The sequence below is a fragment of the Lontra canadensis genome, unplaced genomic scaffold (genome assembly GCF_010015895.1).
Source record: "Lontra canadensis isolate GAN:19392208 unplaced genomic scaffold, GSC_riverotter_1.0 scaffold33, whole genome shotgun sequence".
In the NCBI taxonomy this organism is placed as follows: Eukaryota; Metazoa; Chordata; class Mammalia; order Carnivora; family Mustelidae; genus Lontra; species Lontra canadensis.
In genome coordinates, this window is record NW_022631027.1 from 12467889 (window position 1) to 12485845 (window position 17957).

Here is a 17957-nt window from a genome sequence, read left to right on the forward strand (position 1 = left end):
ATACACAATGGAATACTATGCAGCCATCAAAAGAAATGAAATCTTGCCATTTGCAACGATGTGGATGGAACTAGAGGGTATCATGCTTAGTGAAATAAGTCACTCGGAGAAAGACAACTATCATATGATCTCCCTGATATGAGGAAGTGGAAATGCAACAGGGGCGGTTAAGGGGATAGGAGAAGAATAAATGAAACAGATGGGATTGGGAGGGAGACAAACCATAAGTGACTCTTAATCTCACAAAACAAACTGAGGGTTGCTGGGGAGAGGGGGGTTGGGAAAAGGGGGTTGGGGTTATGGACATTGGGGAGGGTATGTGCTATGGTGAGTGCTGTGAGGTGTGTAAACCTGGTGATTCACATACCTGTATCCCTGGGGATAAAAATATATTATATGCTTATAAAAAAACAATAAAAAAAATTAAAAAAAAAAGAAATTGGCTAGTCAAGTGTATGATACCACTTAAATTCCTCCTCTGTTTCTAGAAATAAGACAAAATGCTTGAAAAAAAAAAGAATATAAAGTTCAATATTCCCAGTGATTTTGACCCATTTTCTTTTACTGCTAATATTTATCCATTTGAATTTTCCATGTGTATTCTGTCCTTTAATACTTTACTTTTAAAATACAAAAAAGGAATTGTACTTAGACCTGAAACCTTACTGAATTCCTTATAACTATTTATTTCATATTTCTTGGGCTCTTCAACTCATCTTTTCTACGTTTCCATTTCTCACTTCAAATAGAGTGAGTGGAATTGTATAAAGCTGTTCACTGGCTTGGATAAGAGAAGTATAGTACATATATGGACAAAGATTAAAAAATAGATTACTCACAAGTAGAACAGCAATTTAAGAACAACAAATTTAGCATCTAGGAAAAAACCAACGCTAGATTTTCTATTTGGAATCTTCTCAAGAGTTCATGTATGCTTCATTGCTCTCAGTGTTATTATGGATAATTTGATGAAAACCTGACTGTTCTTGGCATGTGTGAAAGTCTCTGTAACCACTTACATCACTTAAAATCCTCAGATTACATTTTTTTTCTGATATTCTGATATAATATAATGTAACTTTTTTCTTCTGGTTACTTGGTGTTGGTTGAAAGGACATGATAAATATATGTGTATTTCTCTTAAAGCAAAGGTTAATGTTGGTTGTTAATAAATTGTCTTTTTACTCAGACATGCAATTTGTTCCCAGTAACATCATAGTGTTCTGGGAAAACATAGTCACACATCAGTACCCCCGGCTCCTCTCCTTCGCTGTGCCACCAAATGGAGTTGCAACTTGCATTATTTCAGATAAAAGACCACTTGCTGCTGAGTCAGATTGATAATATTTTCTGATTGGGATAAATCTCAAAGCTACCTCATGTTTAAAAATTTGAACAATATCAAAGTAAGAAGGAAGGTAAGGTTGGATAACAATTTTACTATTTCTCCCAAATCTTAGGGAACCACTAGCAACAACGAACCTTGCAAAAAGGCAACTGGCCTGTCAGCTCCAACCATTTAAAAAAAGAATACCGACTCAGGTGAAAATCTTCAAAAAGTACAGCCAGAAAGATCAATATGACTCAACAGGCTCCTAACCTTACCTCCCCTCAGAGAAAATATTATACACAAAGAAAGATGACCAATAGACCACACCCTAAGAAACTCATTTAAAACACACCTCCAGCCAATTTGTAGGAAAGGGAAAGTGTATGTGAAAAATCCAGACAAATGGCCAAGGCAACACTCGAGAATTTTTCTTGTAGTCTTCTATAATATAATTTTATTAAGTATTTCCTTAATAAGGCAAACATCTATCAGCGGCTGTCATAGTGACCTTATTAAGGGGGAAAGTTCAAGATAAGAGGCAATTAATTAACAAAGCAAAAGGAAAAGTAAGTATGAGAAAAGCTAAATTCTAGGGGATGAACAGAGGATTATGAGGAGTAGGAAACCAGGCTACAAAGATGCCAAGTAAGGTGTCTCTGCTCCATCCCACTCTCCAGTTACTCCAGGAATAGAACAAATAAGGATCACTTAGCTAATATTTGCTCCTCTCTGAATTGTAAGGGGGCGAAATAGAGCTTAAGGAGGGAAGATGCAAATACGAAAAACACAGACTTGGTCCCAACATTCTGTTGAAGCTGAAGTTTAGGGCTGCATTCTGCATTGGGGAAAGTAGGCAGCTTGAAACTTTCTTCCAGAGAGCATAGATATGAGCCCCAAACTGGCACAGATAATGATAGGAAGAGGGACCAACATCCACTCATCAAATCTGAAGGAATATCTTAGTAAAACTATTGTGTTACAAATGAGTAGGCAGAATAAAAAATACATGGAAAGCCTCAATTTTAAAAAATATCAGCACACACAGAAATGAAAAAGTAGAATAAAAGAAACATATTATTTAAAGGATGAATATAGAGCCTCATAAGGAAGCAATCATAGCCAGAGAAAAGAACTTTCCCCACAAGTGCCTGCTACAACAGAAAAATATAAAAAACAACAGGAATCCAATAAGAGACTTCAAAGATGAGATGAAGAAACAAAGGAATTAGTAAGACTGTAGAACTGAGAAAACCAATTAAAGACCAAAATAATACCCACAGAGAAATAAATGCATTACAAAAACAAACCAAATTCTTAAGAGTACAGAAAAAAACTTTAAGAATATAGGAAAAAATGCAAGTCAGCCTTGAGAATGGTGGTCTAGGAAGAATGGATTTCCCACAAGAAAGAAGTTACATAGGAATGTAGAACAGATATTAAGAAGGCAAAACATCAGAAAACCACTAAGATATATATGGAGGGTCACCGCATAAGGATAAAAGTTTAAATCCACTAAGAAGATATAGCAATTTGCAGAATATGCAAATCAAAACTTGGGTGAGCTATGGGAAAATTTGACAAATCTGTGATCAGAGTGAAACTTTTCAATATGCTTCTCTCAGTTATCATATAAAAGGTATGACATAGTATAATAAAGTGGCTCGGTCAGTTAAGCATCTGACTCTTGATTTCAGCTCAGGTCATGATCTTGGAGTCGTGAGATAGAGCTCCGCATCAGACTCCAGGCTCAGTGCAGAATCTGCCTGGCATTCTTTCTCTCCCTCTCCATCTACCCTTCCCCCTACTCATGCTGTCTCTCTAAATAAATAAATAAATAAATAAAATATTTTTAAAAATAATAGTGCTAGGCACTTGGGTGGCTCAGTCAGTTAAACGTCTGCCTACAGTTCAGGTCATGATCCCAGGGTCCTGGGATCAAGCCTTATATCAGGCTCCCTGCTCAGCAGGAAACCTGCTTCTCTCTCTCTCTGGCTCCCCCTACTTGTCCTCTCTCTCTCTCTCTCTCTCTCTCTCTGTCAAATAAATAAATAAAATCTTTTTAAAAATAAAAAAATTTTAAAAATAATAGTGCGTAACAGTATAATATAGCACAGTATAATGTAATATAATCCAATACAAAAAAATATTAAAATATGCTATCAACCATATTCTGTCACCACAATGTAATTAATCAGTATCAAAAATCTAAATGAAAATTCCCATGTACTTGGAGAATTTTTTAAAATTATGTCTAAATATATCATGGGTGAAAACAAACGTCCACAGATATTTAAAAATACTTTGGGGTAAGTAACAATGGATATGTTATATATCAAAACTTATTTGGTTAAAAAGGGGATATTAAAAAGACTTTACTAAAATGATTATATTAGAAATAAGAAAGGCCAGAAATTCATGAATAGTGGTCTAACTTAAGAATCATTAGTGAAGGAGGTTGTAACAAACAATAAATATAAACTTACACCCAGTTACAAGTATTAAAAGAAGTCTCATAGAGAGTTGCAAAATGAATGAGGACTATGAGTAGTAACCCTTTCTCCTAAAGAAAGAAGAGAGAGTCTATTTTTCCCTATATTCCTTTCTCCTGTTAATTTATATAGGAATTTATACAGGATAAATTCTTTGCCGGTAACTTCATAATTTATTCTATAGCTTACAAAATACCAAGACGTGATTGTAACTACCCCAGAGTAAAAATGAACATTACTTAGAAAGATGCAGAGGGGCGCTTGGGTGGCCAAGTGGGTTAAGCCTCTGCTTTTGGCTCAGGTCATGATCTCAGAGTCCTGGGCTCAAGCCCTGCATCAAACTCTCTGCTTGGCAGGCAGGGAGCCTGCTCTCCCCCACCCCCACTCTGCCTGCCTCTCTGCCTACTTGTGATCTCTGTCTGTCAAATACATAAATAAAAATCTTGAAAGAAAGAACGAAAGAAAGAAAGAAAGAAAGAAAGAAGATGCAGACACAGACGAGAGTTGGGGCTTTCCTTTTGAAGACAGAATAAGTAAGTTTTCGTTTGAACAAAGGATAGTTGGGACACCTGACTGGCTTGGTTGGTTAAGTGTCTGACTCTTGATTTCAGCTCAGGTCATGATCTCAGGTTTGTGAGATGGAGCCAGCCCCCGGTGGCCCAGCATCAAGCTTGGTGCTCAGCACAGAGTCTGCCTGAGTCCTTTCTCCCTCTCCCTGTATCTCCCCCACACTCTTTCTTTCTTTCAAAAAAAAAAAAAAAAAAAAAAGTTGAATTATATTAAGGATATCTCTCTTGCCTTCATGTCGTTCTTGTTCTTGTTTAAAAGTCTGGGTTTAGGAAAAGTTTGAATGGATATTGAGTAGCAGACAGTGTGCTTAGTGGAGTCATTCAACACCCATTCCAACTTACTTCTAGTTTGCCTTCCTGGTTCTCTAAAGACTGGGAAACTAAAGATTCTATTTCCTAGATTCCTGTCCATCTGGGCTTCCAGTAAATGATCTGCGTTCTGTATCTGTATAAGATTCGGGCTTAGTATCAGCAAGAAAAAAAGCATCAGCCCATGAAGGAAGAAAAAGTTCGTTCTTCTTTAGCCCGTGTAATGATTCATTTATGTGTCAGCTTGGCCAGGCTAGTTTTTAGATGTGGTTAAGATTTATGACCCGCAGCCTTTGAGTGACACAGACTACTCTCCACAGTGTGGCTCAGCTCCGTCCAACCAGCTGAAGGCCTTCACAGCAAAGACTAGGGTTTCTCATGAAAGAAGCATTTTGCCATCAAGACTGCAATATAGAGACCCACCCACCTGCTGGCCTGTTTTGCAGATTTCAGTTTAATCCTGCAACATTAACCGATTTCAGAATTGCCAGCTTCTACCATCCCACAGTTAGTTACATTCCATAAGTAAACGGAGAGACACAAAGACAGAGACAGGGAGACATGGGTTGTTTGGGCTAGAACTGTCCGAGGTGTGCTTGAGTGGGTATTTGGATCCATACATTTCAGCCACACCAAACTAACAGGCTCCGGATTCCTTTACATACCTTTCCTCTTTCTGGAATGCCCATCAGCTCACACCTTTCCATGTCAGTTGAAGGACTCCATCTCACACTCATCTATAAGCTTCTCCAGAATAATTCCTTGAAACCAGTGAAACACTCTCTTTTATGTGTGTAGAGTACTTTTTCCATGTTTCCATGTTTTATGGGATGTATATTATTACTACAATTATTATTTAACATACCTATCGATTCTCCTGCCATACACACTAGAGTATGAGTATGTAAAGGACAGAGAATGTATGCTGTTATTTTGTGTTTGTTTTTTTTTTACATCTCAAGTCTTACTTGGAATGTAATACGCTTTGTTGCTTTAATGAGTGACTGATGCTTTGTTGAATTAATGAATGACTGAGTGATTTAATCTATGTAGCAGCAACAATTTTCCCACGTCCCCAGTTCTCTGAGTCTGGGTATTCTTACTGATTCCATGGCAACAAAGGGCTTAAGTAACCTCAGAAGCTATTACTCACTCCCAGTAACACTCACTAGCAGAAAGGGTCATGGGTAAAAGCTTTCGGAGGAAACACAGAGGTAAAAAGCTTGCTAAATCCATGTTGCTATGTTAATCAAATGCTCAGAGAAATACATAAAAGAATAGCATTATTTATAAATGTTCCTGCACTGGACTCCCATCAGCTTGCATGTAGCTTATTTCTCACCAGTTGCCAAGTTCAGAGGCTTCAGAATCACGTGAACTTGAACTCCTCCACCACCTCCACCACAAACCAAGCTGCAGAGATCTTCAGACCCTTACCTGACCTCTCCGAGTTTCGCTTCCCTCATCCAGGAAACACAGCTTATACACACCTACCTCAACAAGACGTCGCTAGAGTTAGGGGTGTAAAATAATTACCATAGTATCTGGCACACAATGAGCGCTAAATAATTGTTAACCCACATAGATTATGATTATTGTAGTATACAAAGTAAAGAAGAATTTGTAGAGATTAATGCCTGTGAAGAGACAGTTTTACAACCCATTGATACATCTTTAAAGCACATATATATTATTTGATTGTGGAAACTACACCCATATCTTATTTATGTGTAAAAATAAAATAATATACTGGGTAACATCAAGTCAAAGGGTAATGCCTTTATCATACACTGATTTCATACTTATTAATTATTTTTTGTCTGTGGACCAAGGTATACTACTTCATCCTTTCTTATAATATTCTCGATTGGTTGGTGAATAATCTTATGCTACCTCTACTAACATACATCTACAAAATTTCATAGTCACTTGCTAAACAATAGGCGTAAAAAGACAATGGTTATTTCTGGAAGAAAAAGAACACAAGAAGAGCAAATTTCCCCAGGCTTTGATCCACGAATATGTCTTTGACATACAGTATTTTGGAAGTAACAAGCCAGATTATCTTTCTGCTGAGATGGTCTAGGCACAGACTTCCTTAAAGGTAAGAATAGCAAAATGACTGAGTACATTATATAGCAGCATAATTTTAATAAAAATTAGGTATCTCAAGAATACCTCCGTCCCCACACCATCTAAGAGCACCCTCATAAAGGCATTTGTCATGTTTGTAATTTTAAACCAAAGTGTGAGTTAACTTGATTACTATGTTTGTAGTGTCTACTTTACCGTTTCTGTCGAAACTAAGTAAAGTTAAAAGAGCATACTGAAAGGAATTATAGCACAAAACATGAAGGCATCCTTCTGTTGGTCTGCAAATTCAGGATCTTGGATGAAATCTGAAACTGACCCCCATCCTGACAAGGAAGGAACAAAGAGGTGGACCACGCCACACAGGTAAGTGGCAGGTTTAATAAGCAAGGGAACTTACATACAACGCCTGTCTTGGGCAGCAACAAGATGAGTGGATTTCCACACCTGCCCACCAGAATCTTTAAAACTGTGCATAGAAGCTAGGTTCACTCATTTTTTCAGTCCAGATGGTCCCAACAACACATTGCTCTCACAAGGCTGTATCCTTGAAAACAGGTTCCCATGGTGGGAACAGTGGGCAGAATGTCATACATTCCAAGAAGAGGGGAGGCTATGAGGACCCTCTGATTGCTGAATCTAGCTCACCAGTCAACCAGAGGTCACATCTCCTTGACAAACTCCTCCAACACCTTCCCTCTAAAAAGCAGATAAATACAACTAATTACTCTGAAAGATGAGATTTTTATGATTAACTTAAGCAAATTAAAAGCAAATTGAAATCAGGTAACCACTACATCAAAGAAATGACACTTTTTTCTTTCTGTTCATTAAGGCATTAAGCTGGGTGCCCATGGGTAGTGATTGGCGTATTTGTCCTCCTTCCATCCTTTTTTTCTAGCTCCAATTTAGCTAAAGTTCAGTTTTAAAGCATATACTCCATCTGGATGGAACTTGCACTAGGGCTGATCATCTAATTGGTATGTCTTTTGAACTGTGCAGATTATCTGGGAGGAATTTACGGCAGCAAGAACAGTAAAGACCTTTTATTTAGTACCTATTAAATGGGAAGAATTGTAATTATATAATCTCATGAGGTAGGTGTTACAAAACCCATTTTACAGATGATATACCTAATGCTCAAAAAAACGAAGTCAAGTGCCCAAGTTTACACATGTAATAGATAGCAGGGCTAGGACTCAAAGCCAAATAGGTCTGGTTCTAAATCTCAGCCCCATGTCATTAATGTCATTTAATGAATCCTCTGTGCCCAGTGATTGATACTTCTGAAAATTATCTTTCAGTTCTGAGAAACTAAAATGTATAATAATTTGAGGCAGACAAAAACATATTTCAAGTCTTACATGTCTTAACATAAGCCAAATAATCCAAATGTGTAAGGTATGCTGAATGAGTAAGAATGCAAGAAATACATTGATAACCTCATATATGGGCAATAAAAGTAAAGACAGATATATTTAGTGCACTTATGTTAAAAACTGTCTTTCAGGGAGCCTGGGTGGCTCAGTTGGTTAAGCGTCTGCCTTCAGCTCAGGTCATGATCCCAGGGTCCTGGGATGGAGCCCTACATCAGGCTCCCTGGTCAGCTGGGAGCCTGCTTCTCCCTCTGCCACCCCACCCCCGATTGTGTACTCTCTCTCTGTGTCAAATAAATAAATAAATAAAATCTTTTTAAAAAGTTAAAAAAAATGTCTTTCTTTGAATATTTATCATTACTCAGAAAATGATTATCTTTAATGTCAGTACTGGTTAATATGCCCACAATCATTCATAAATACTGACAATACAGTACACGCAGAGTATTGGGCTAAGCTCTGAAGACTCATTAGAGAACAGAAGCAGAAGTAGCACCTGTCCTCAAAAAGCTTAGAGCCCAGTCAAGGTGACAAATAAAGTTATAATTATGATTAGTGTCATTAGAGAGAGTTGCACAGTGCTACAAGAGTGGGTAAGAGGTTATTCATGATCATGGGTAGCTGGGTTGGAATTTTTTTTTTGTTTTTGCTTTTGTTTTTTTTAAAGACTTTATTTATTTGACACAGAGAGAAAGATCACAAGTAGGCAGAGAGGCAGGTAGAGAGAGGAGGGGAAGCAGGATCCCCGCCGACAGAGAGCCCGATGTGGGGCTCCATCCTACAACCCTGGGACCATGACCTGAGCCGAAGGCAGAGGCTTAACCCATTGAGCCACCTAGGTGCCCTGGGCTGGAATTTGAAGGAAAAATAAAAGTTTATTGGATGACAAGGGGACAGAAGAGTTTTCCTGATGGGAGAAGAGCAAAGGTCCAGAGTGAGAAGGAGAGAGCTTGATAGGTGTGAAAGACTGAAAGAAGGCTAATCATGCTTAGAGGCTGAGATGGGATGAGGGACTATTGGAGAGGGGGATGGGCCAGACCACTGGGGCTTTGATGCATGTTTAATAATTTATTTTTAAACCTAAAAATAATCTTTAAAACATTAGAGGATTTTCAGAGAGAATGGCATAATTCGGCTTGCATTTCAGAAAGAGAGCTCAGGTAGAGTATGCACAAGAAATCCGGGAAGGTCCAAAGATAAAGCAGGCTGCCAGTAGGAAGGCCCTTCTGTTTAGTACCCTCTCCTAGACCGTAAGTCATGGTAGCTGCTACTAAGGTGGTGGTGAGAGTAGAAGGATAAAATATTTAAGAGATGTTTAGTAGGTATTTAGGAGGTGCTGGAGGGATATGGAGGTAAGAAAGCAGAAAGTATCAAGGTGAACTCATAAGTTTTTGGGCCTAAGAGATAAGTGAAGGTTGTTCCTTCTAAGGTAGGGGAACTGGAAGAAGATCATTTAAGGAGTTAAACCACTAGTTTTCGGTGTGCAGATTGAGACTTAGACGAGAGGTCAAGTGGGCCGCATGGACATTAGAATCCTCATCTCAAAGGAAAATCAAATAAGTGAGCCATGATTTCTTGGGAAAAAGATGCAAAGCTAGAAATCTGACGTTTTTACATGTTTTCTGGAAACAAGGCATTTATGTCAAGAGCATTTGTTCATGTATCTGATGTAAAACTAATTTGATTATTTTCAAGTTGGTTTCATTGATGGACTTTCAGGAATGCATTTGGTTCAGGTCTCACATCTCTTTCCATTTAGTCTTAAGAATAAACTCTCTCCCTAGGATCCATGTTAACTTTAACTTATAAAAGCTCAACTCTCTTTGTTCTGGTACTAACAAGACATGAAATAATTTCTTTAAATTAAACAGTAATTATTTAAATTATGGTTAAAGAAGACTTTCAAGTTGAGGTATCAATCATCAAATACCATGTTTCTCTCTCTTACTTCAGGAATGTTGGAATAACTTCAGGTCTTAACTCATAGTTACCATCAATATAAAATATTATTACTCAAATATAATTCATGTCTTTTAAAATGATTGAGCTGTATGACACTCTTTTACCTTTGAATATCTATTGTGCAGCTTTCTAATTGTTTTTCATATATATATTTGAATATGTATAATGTATATATGTATATATGTTACATATATACATACATATCACATTGATAAAATTAACTTTTGAGATTATTAATTTGGAAATGCTGTCTCCCATCTGTATTAATGTTTTAAATTAAACCCTATCATTTTCTCTATTATTCAAATGGAGCAGACTTTGTGTAGAAAAATGGAAAATTTTCTCTTAGACACTCTCTAGAGGAAGGAAAAGGCAATTCAGAGAGATCTATAAAATATGAATGAATAATTTTGGTTTATCTGGAGTTTTCACTAACTGTAAGAGCCTTAGAAGAAAGGCAGTTTTAGATATTTGGGCTATCTTAAGAAAAATTGATTTTTTTAAAAATCCCAAGTATCATCCATAAAATCAGATGATCCTTCCACAGAGCTTTAGGGTGAAGGGAGATTAAACACAAACCATGTTCTCTATTAATCATACATCTTCTTAGGTCTCATCTTATACAGATTGTTATCACCATAAAGCATTCTTTACACACTTACAAGCTGACAACCTCTGAGCTAGTCCACGAATTCAAATAAACACCAAGATTGTGTAAAAACAAGTTTCTTCAAAGGCTACTACCTAAACATGTCAATTTAAGGAAATTCCAGGAATTTCCATTGCCCTTTATTAGATGTTACAGATGGCAAAAGATACTCTGTCCCCTCCCCCCAGCGGCTCGTCTGCTTTCACCTTCTGGTGAGGTCTCACAACTACCAATCATTCATTTACTATTTACTAATTCATTTTTTTAAAAGATTTTATTTATTTATTTGACAGAGATTACAAGTAGGCAGAGAGAGAGGAGGAAGCAGGCTCCCCGCTGAGCAGAGAGCCCGATGTAGGGCTTGATCCCAGGACCCTGGGATCATGTCCCGAGCCGAAGGCAGAGCCTTTAACCCACTGAGCCACTCAGGCGCCCCTACTAATTCATTTATTAGGAATTTAACTCATTAATATTTCCAGCTTATGTTTTCTTTGTACATTTGATGAGCTAGCCACACATGAGATTCTGATGCTAAAATAGCTAAAAAGACGATCCCTCAAGCATCAACTAGAAAGAGAAAGAGATAATGAACACAGAACTGCAAACACTGTGCGAAACACCATCTGAGAGGTATGCCCAGGCTTCGGCTAGACCAGAAAGTGACCCTCTCCCGATGGGAGCCCAGCATGGCTGATTGTTGAAGGATGAGTTTACTTCACACCAATTTTAAGCAAAGGGGATAAAATGAGGAGATTTTCATTTACAACAGATCAGTCTGTCAGCAGTGTGGAAGATGGCAAGAGCAGAGAAAGACGGGAGGGAGCTCCACCGGGAGATAAACAACCCAATGAAATCACAACTAGCATAACAAGAAAGGAAATACTAATTTTAGCTGGAAACATCTTAACAGAACCGGCTGTTTAATATGTTAATCTAGTCCACTGAAGAAGCAGGATCTGTATCTTAATGCCTTGGCAGATGCTGGCATTCGTCTCTCCTTATGAAGTACGACAATGTGGAGACTCATGGCAGGGAGCATAGCAGAAAGAAGGAAAACAGGCAAACTCAAGCAACAAGGCATTTGTGCCTCACATCTTTTCAACTTCAGGGCCGTCTCCTGGATGAATGAGCTTACTCAGCCTGGCAAAGGCTCAGCCAGGCAGGCAACACAGAGAGCTCATCACACCCACACTTAGAAGCTGCCATCCAAATCCAAAGCACCTGGCATCGCAACCAAACTGAATTCCAAATCAGTCCTTTGTAAAGGAGAAAGTAGCTGTTTGGGATAAATACCTTTGTGTGGATTCACGTACTGCAGAAAATGAGCCTTTTTTTTTTTTCCAGTTCAAGAAATAGTGCTGTATTCATACAGCTGTGTGCCACAATAGGGAAATATCAAGGCTTTCAAAGTAGGAAATTTCTACCTTCACATCACAGTAACAATCCCATAAGGGATGCTGAATAGGGAAGAAATGATCTATAAAGTTTTCACATGCATATTTTATTTCTCTTCATTTGTTTTTAACTCTCTATATACCAAGTTATTTGGTGCAGGTGATGGTGGTGGTGGTGATGTGTGTGGCAAGGAGTCCCGCTGTTTGCTGTAGTATGAGAATCAGCTGGGTGTTTCAGAAAGACTGAGGGGTGTGATGGGAAGGATACCGGCTTGGGGAGTTGTGTGAACTTTGATTGAACCATGCTGCTACACTTCATCTTTCCGGAAACTAGGTGATTTCTGTAGCTTCCCCTTCCCGGGTGTACATTGAGAGTAATCCGCCTTTTAGGGTTGATATCAGGGTTAAATGCAACAATAGATACAAAGGCATACAACAGAAACTCAATAAATGCTGCTTTTCTTTCTGCTACAGATTTTATGAGACTGACACGCTGCCTATTCAGCTAAGGAGGCACCTACTGCTACAGATTTTAAATGACAGAAATGATCTACCTTCATGTTCAGAATTGCGATTTTCCAATTTCAGGTCTCTTTTTTTAGCCTCTTACATTTTGTACTTACATAGCTAAATATTTGCACTGACTGACTTACCTCCTTCCACACCCCCTCATCTGCGCCCTATGATACAAACTACCCACACCTCTGAGTGACTGGTGTTTCCATGACACATCTCACACTCTTGCCTGTTCTTTGGCTCTCACCGTTCCATGGGTCTGGAAAGCTCTTTCAGCAACCCTCACCTAGTAAGTCTTACTCATTCTTTAAGGAACTCAGATTGCACCTTGTTGGTGAAATCTCCCACATCAGGCTGAATTTATTGCTGCTGGCTCTGTGCTCCCACAACCCTTAGTCTCAACCTCTGGTACCGCATGTAACACATCATCAAGTTCTAGATGTTTCTTTCTCTCTGGCTAGATGGTGAGATGTTAGAGGTGAGGCACCCTGTCTTGCTCTCATAGCATCAAAACTAGAACACGGTAAAGGCTAAATAAATGAGTGTCGTATTGCTTTTTAAAATTCATGCATGGGGGGCACCTGGGTGGCTCAGTGGGTTAAAGCCTCTGCTTTCGGCTCAGGTCATGGTCTCGGGGTCCTGGGATCGAGCCCCTGTCAGGCTCTCTGTTCAGCTGGGAGCCTGCTTCCTCCCCTCTCTCTGCCTGCCTCTCTGACTTCTTGTGATCTCTATCAAATAAATAAATAAAATCTTAAAAAAAAATTCATGCGTGGGGTGCCTGGCTGGCTCAGTTAGTAGAGCATGTAACTCTTGATCTCGGGGTTGTGAGTTCGAGCCCCACATTGGGTGTAGATATTACTTAAAAATAAAATCTTTTAAAAATAAAAGTTCATGCTTACATGTAAAGCTATCACACCACACCACATTTTTTTTTTTTTACCCCTTTTCCCTAGCTGGGCTTTTCGGGTTGGAGAATATTAACCATATACTTTTCTATTTACATAATATTTCTTTAATTTCCCTTAAGAAAAAATAGAACTTAAGTAGTTACACTTAGATACATTCTATAAACTATGTACTTATTAGTTTTATATAGCATTCTGTCCTTCAGAGATTTTCTATAATAATGTTATGCTGAATCAGTTATTAAGATAGGATAGCATGTACTTAAAAACAATTCTTTCATTATGGCTGTGGGTTTTTTGTCTTTAAGATTTTATTTATTTATTTGATAGAGAGAGAGAGAGCATAAGCAAGGGGACCACCAGGCAGAGGAAAAGGAAGAAGAAGGCTTCCTGCTGAGCCGGCTCAAGCCCAGGGTCCTGGGATTAGAACCTGAGCTCAAGGCAGATGCTTAACCTACTGAGCCACCCAGGCACCCGCCTGTGGGTTTTTTTTCCACTTTCCAAAAGCTCTGCGTCAATTTCTGCAGTACTTTAGGGAACATGATTTCTTTTACAATTACTTATTAAGCAATAATTAATTCTAATAATTATTCTAATTATTAAATATCTTAGCCAAAGAATCCATATTTTTTATAGAAAACAAGAGTCAAGCAAAATGAAAAGTTAACTAGTCTGAATATTCTGTTATATATCTTTCTAGACACTTTCAATGGAAAATTAACATAAATTTTCAAAAATGGGATTATGATGTATATACCCTTCTATAACAAGCTTTTGTCACTTAGTAATATACCATGGATATTTACTTACATATACAGGTAACATTATAGAGATTTACAAGAAATGTAGTTAACCAATTCCTTATTATCAAAATTTTAGGTTATTTTCTGTTTTTTTCTATCATAAAAAAGTTCTGCAATGAATGTCCCTGTATATATATATATCTAAGCAATATTTGTTTTCATTTATTTGAGCTATGCTGGCATCTCATTTTTATTGCAATTTCCATAATGACCCTAATTTTCAATATATGAACTGCTATTAATTATAAGAAGCTTGGGCCTTGGAAATAGTATCACAGATTAAGATTTTTTTTTTAATGTTAAACATGTTACATACAGCTCTTAGGTCCCCCCTTCCCCCCACTTTTTACTTATTAAAAACCATTGCCAATTATGCTATAATTCACTTTGTCAACGCATTTTTAAAACATCTAGTTTTAATCTGTCTTTTAGCATCACATGGGTTATAAAAATTATTTACACAATGGTAACCTAAAAGTTCCTTAATTTTTATCACTCAAAATGCACAGGGCTTACTTGGAATGTTTTATCTAATTTTTTTCTGTTTCTGTTGATTAATCTTCAATTTTTATATTATAAACACAAATTATTAGCATTTTCAAATACCTGTATTAAAATTCCTGTAGGAAACATAATCTTTAATTGTGATTCTGAAATTGTTTAGGCTCTAACTTCCCTTCCTACAATCATTCTTACACATAATTCTTAATAATGCGAAGTTTCTTGGGAGCACGATTGTATTAGAATTGACTTTATTCCTAGTCATGAATCTACCAAGTAAAAACTAAGCTCATTTTAATACTTTTAATACATAATAATGATTTATCTCTAATGCCACTCTAAGAACCCAAAAGTACCCATGAGGGAAGTGCAGCTTTTTAAGTCAGCAAAAAAAATATGACAGAAAGGAAGCACAAAAGTGGGAAACCAGTCATTTTCAATTATGTAAGGGAAGGAAACAGTTCTCAGAGAAAAGATACAGTTGTAGGAAAAGAAACTCCAATGATTTTAAAAGTCCAAATCATGGCTAATTGTTTTCTCTAAGACAGGAGTTTGTCCATTCATTTGCTGTATTTTAATTCGGTCATATGTTGAATCATCTCAATATCATATTCCAGGAAACCTCATCTTCGTGACATAATTTTCAGAGAAGTTATTTTTAAGAAAACTGGAATATACCTTAAAGGGGATAATCAGAGCAGTTAGTCTACAGAGGGTTACTGGGGGTTTTTTTCCAGAATAAGTGCAATGAACTGTTGTTGTACAAAGTTTATAATTTACATTTACCTAGCATTATACTCTAGCAAAACTCCATCTGAGATGTCGAGTAGTATATAAAATCCCAAACTGACATTCATTTGCACAATATGACAGAAGTGAGTTCAACAATAGAATGTATGGAAATTTCTGGGTCCTCCTTCTTATACCTGGGACCAGCTGACGTATTTTAAAAAAACAACAAAAACAAACTCTACCTCTCAAACTAATAATATACTCTATGTTAATTAACTGAATTGAAATTTTTTTAAAAACCTTGAATAAAATTCCTGGTACCTCTATGGATTCTTATGGTGCTGTTGACTTCTTCAGTATCACTGTAAGAATAGATGAAATAGTATGTCTAAAGAATCTAACACAGGGCCTGGTACGATAGAGTAGTAATGTCATTCTATAATTAATCTCTTTTCCTACACTATAGGAAATCACAGTTACAAGTGCATAGGCATATCCAGACACCTGTGTTAGGGTTCTTTGAGGGCCAATGAACTACCAATAACGTCTCTGTTCTCCACCTGAGTTCTGAGCCGTTGGAGAAACAGACTTGACAGTCTAACCGTTGGAGGTAACGGTGTCCATTTTATTACAGAGAATGTTGTTTGGAGAATGGCTTAGACCGGCATGCAAGACTTCCTTCCCCAGTCTGGCGGCTGTGGATGGCAGCCACAGGACCCCAGGGGCAGAGCCTGCTGACAAAAAAATCTCCTTGGCAAAATCTGAGTCAGGCTCCTGGCAGCGCCCTTCTAAGCGAGGTCTCAACCTAAGCCCCTTCCTTGCTAGGCCTGCATTGCTGTTTAAGCAAGAATTCTGTTGAGTCAGTTTAGAGAGACTTTGACCCAGTTCCTCATCCTCCACCATCCTGCACATGATATATGACCCCACTGGCCTGCCTTCTATGAGAATCTAACAGGAACACTCACAGAAACTAACAGGCTTAGCAAGAATTCCCCCTAACATTAATGTCTCCTCTTGGAAATTTTCCATCTGCTGACTCCCATCACCAGCTCCTTGGCAATAAACCTTCATTTGTTCTTGTTGCATTCTGAGTTGAGTCTGAAATCTCCTATTGTGATAGTCTTGACACCTAGTGCAACAATCCTGAATAAAGCCTCCCTTACTGTTTAAAAAGTATTGGAATAATTTTTTTTCTTTAACAGTGCCCTGCTCAGTTTACAGAATGGCAGAGAAAGAAGAGAATATAGTTTCTCCACGGTAAGGTGAACCCAAAATGACAGCCAGGAGCAGCCATAGTGTGCATGCATGTCTAATTCTTTTTTTTTTTTTTTTAAGATTTTATTTATTTATTTGACACACAGACAGAGAGAGCACAAGGAGGGGGACCTGCAGGCAGAGGGAGAGGAAGAAGTGAGCTCCCCATGGAGCAAGGAGCCTGATGTGGGACTAGATCCCAGGACCCTGGTATCATGACCTGAGCCGAGGGTAGACGTTTACCTGTCTCAGCCACCCAGGTGCCCCAATGCATGTCTAATTCTTGTTCTGATAAACATTGAGATTCATGAATGTTCTTTCTTCTGTCCCACCTTTATTATTCAATTAGGACAAAGACTTAATGGTGCCCACCATTAAGAAAAGTGAAAAACAGTTGTAAGACATAATCCTTATCATCAAGGAAATCTTCAAGCAAGCAACTGGCATTAATTAAACCATACTTAGTTAACGTAAAGCCAACTTAGTAAGCACCCACTCTGTGCTGAGAACAGCACTATAGGATGATTCAAAAGCATGAGACTTGGTCCCTGGTGTCAAAGAGCTTAAGCTCTGAAGTTTGACACTCCTATTCCAGAATTCAAACTTCCAGGAGCCTCAACTCTTGCTTTATACCAAGGATGTGAAAGTAAGTAAAGTGAGGCTTCAGGTGATAGGTAATGGTTATATCAAGAAATGCCATGTCTGCTAATTACACACTGTCTATATGCGTACTTACACAAGTTGTTGCGAAAGTCCATGGAGAAGACATGACAGGGGATTCCTCTGCAAGCTGGAGCCCACAATCAGAGGCTCCTCCCTCCCTCCTTGTTCTTGGAATGCACATTCTACTCACCTTCCTTGCTCCCAGAGGCTGGCCCAAGGACATAGCTTTGAGATAATGATGTGGTGTTGAGACCATCTGAAAAAGATACATGACTGAATCCAGTTAAGACCTCTCCATACACTTTTTTGGTTAACATATAGTGTATTATTTGTTTCAGGGGTACAGGTGTGTGATTCATCAGTCTTACATAATTCTCAACACTCACCACAACATGTACACTCCCCAATGTCCAT